The sequence below is a fragment of the Morone saxatilis genome, unplaced genomic scaffold (genome assembly GCF_004916995.1).
Source record: "Morone saxatilis isolate NCDOM2014 unplaced genomic scaffold, NCSU_SB_2.0 Contig7, whole genome shotgun sequence".
Lineage (NCBI taxonomy): Eukaryota > Metazoa > Chordata > Actinopteri > Moronidae > Morone > Morone saxatilis.
In genome coordinates this window covers 14,678,847-14,680,267 of record NW_023340246.1, presented here as the reverse complement: position 1 = coordinate 14,680,267, position 1,421 = coordinate 14,678,847, and the positions used below count along the sequence as shown (strand labels likewise).

Sequence of the window (1,421 nt, the reverse complement as noted above, 5' to 3'; positions counted from 1 at the left end):
GAGGGAGAGAGAGGGAGAGGGAAACGAAGGAAGGGGAAAGAGACAAAATAGACCAGCTCAAGTGTGTGTGTGTGTGTGTGTGTGTGTGTGTGTGTGTTCTCTAGAAAGCACATTCTCCTGTATTATAGATGCAGTGTTACAGTAGCTACATGGTAGCAACATTTGTCCGATGCAATCAACTCAACAAGCAGAAACAACACAACCTGGAAGGCAAAAAAATTCAAACCTGCCAAGTAAATTTCAAGGGTTAGTTTGAATGTTATCACTACTATTTAATTTAAGTGATTCATCAAAAACTACAGACTGAAATGAACTGCTCTAATGTAATTATTTGCACTTGGCTGAAATAAATGGGTCCACCCGTGGCTATGCCTATTCATTCTAAAAACGGTGAAGCCCAGATCACAGAAATGTGTTGCCAAGGCATGAGTCACTTTGCTTTATGTAAAATAATTGGCCCCTGACAGTTTAAAACAGTAGGAGAAAAAAAAGGGGGGGGCGTCGATCTGAAGCAACACATTACTCGCCACTGGAATCCAAGATAGAGTTCCCTCTGCCATGGCCTAGACTGCTGTCACAGCAATATATATGGCTGTTTACTTATTCATGAATGGGTTAAGGCTACTAACTCAATCAATCTGCTTCCAGTTACCAAGGCTGACTTTATTAGATAACATTAATGATGCATTAGTAGTCCATAGGTGTTCAGTTTCTTCCTTGTCAGCAACTACAATTCAAATGAGAACACAATGTATATTGGCTGCAAATGGATCAGAACTTGGGGATAATTGCGGCACTATACAACACTGCGAGCTGATAATTTGTGGTCAGACAATATGCTGTCAAAGAAAAGACAAATCACAGCATGCTTCACAGAGATGATATATGTCTTGTAATATCAGCTGCAGACATTCAGTGATGTGAAATACTAGAAAAGCCATACGTCATCCATATCACAAATTGATTTTTTTTTTCCGTGTGAAAGCAATAAGACTTATTTTACATTGAATCTGTCATATTAAATGAATTTAAAAAGTGCCTTACAGTATTCTGTTCCTTCACATGCTCTGACTTCGGCTTCAGCTGTGAGATCATGACAATACTACACCCATTCATTCAATGAGCTGTGCATTCATCACCGTTTGGTGGCACTTTCACATCACTGTGAAGGCATACATCTTCTAATGGGTGCTGCTGCTGGGAATTGAACCTCTGTGGTCTTACCAGCACTGACGCCAGACTATATCAGTTGAGCTACACTGAACACAGACCCCCCCACACACACACACACATAGCCTGTGTATGTGGGTGCTGCCATCTATATTATCTGTCAGCTGTGTAAAAGTGTACAGGAAGGGATGGGAAGCAGAAATCACCCTGGCTGGCTCCCACTTTTGACTGTCCTGGTGCGATGGGGGGGG

At 41.6% G+C, this 1,421-nt stretch overlaps 1 protein-coding gene across 1 annotated transcript in view; it reads right to left on the bottom strand.

Annotated features, from left to right (window-relative positions):
• Positions 1-1,421, bottom strand: part of fut8b (fucosyltransferase 8b (alpha (1,6) fucosyltransferase)) — an 80,522-nt gene that overhangs the window by 77,945 nt on the left and 1,156 nt on the right.